Raw genomic sequence first — 292 nt, forward strand, 5'->3', positions numbered from 1 at the left:
TTTTTCTATGTTCATTTGTTTTATTTTATTTTATTTTATTTTTTCTTCGAATGTTTCTATTTTTATATTTATGTTTTCACTTTTGTCTTTTCTATTATTAAAAAGATTTATTTTTTATTGATTTTTTTTTTAAATAAAATTATTTTTAAAAACGTATATAAAATGAAAAACCAAATACACACCATGGAAAATATAAAATCAAAAAGGTTTAAAATGAATACATACATATATATATATATATATATTTATATATATAATGTTTGATAATGAAAAAAATAAAATTTTAATTATA

The sequence above is a fragment of the Plasmodium gaboni genome, chromosome 4 (assembly GCF_001602025.1).
Source record: "Plasmodium gaboni strain SY75 chromosome 4, whole genome shotgun sequence".
In the NCBI taxonomy this organism is placed as follows: Eukaryota; Apicomplexa; class Aconoidasida; order Haemosporida; family Plasmodiidae; genus Plasmodium; species Plasmodium gaboni.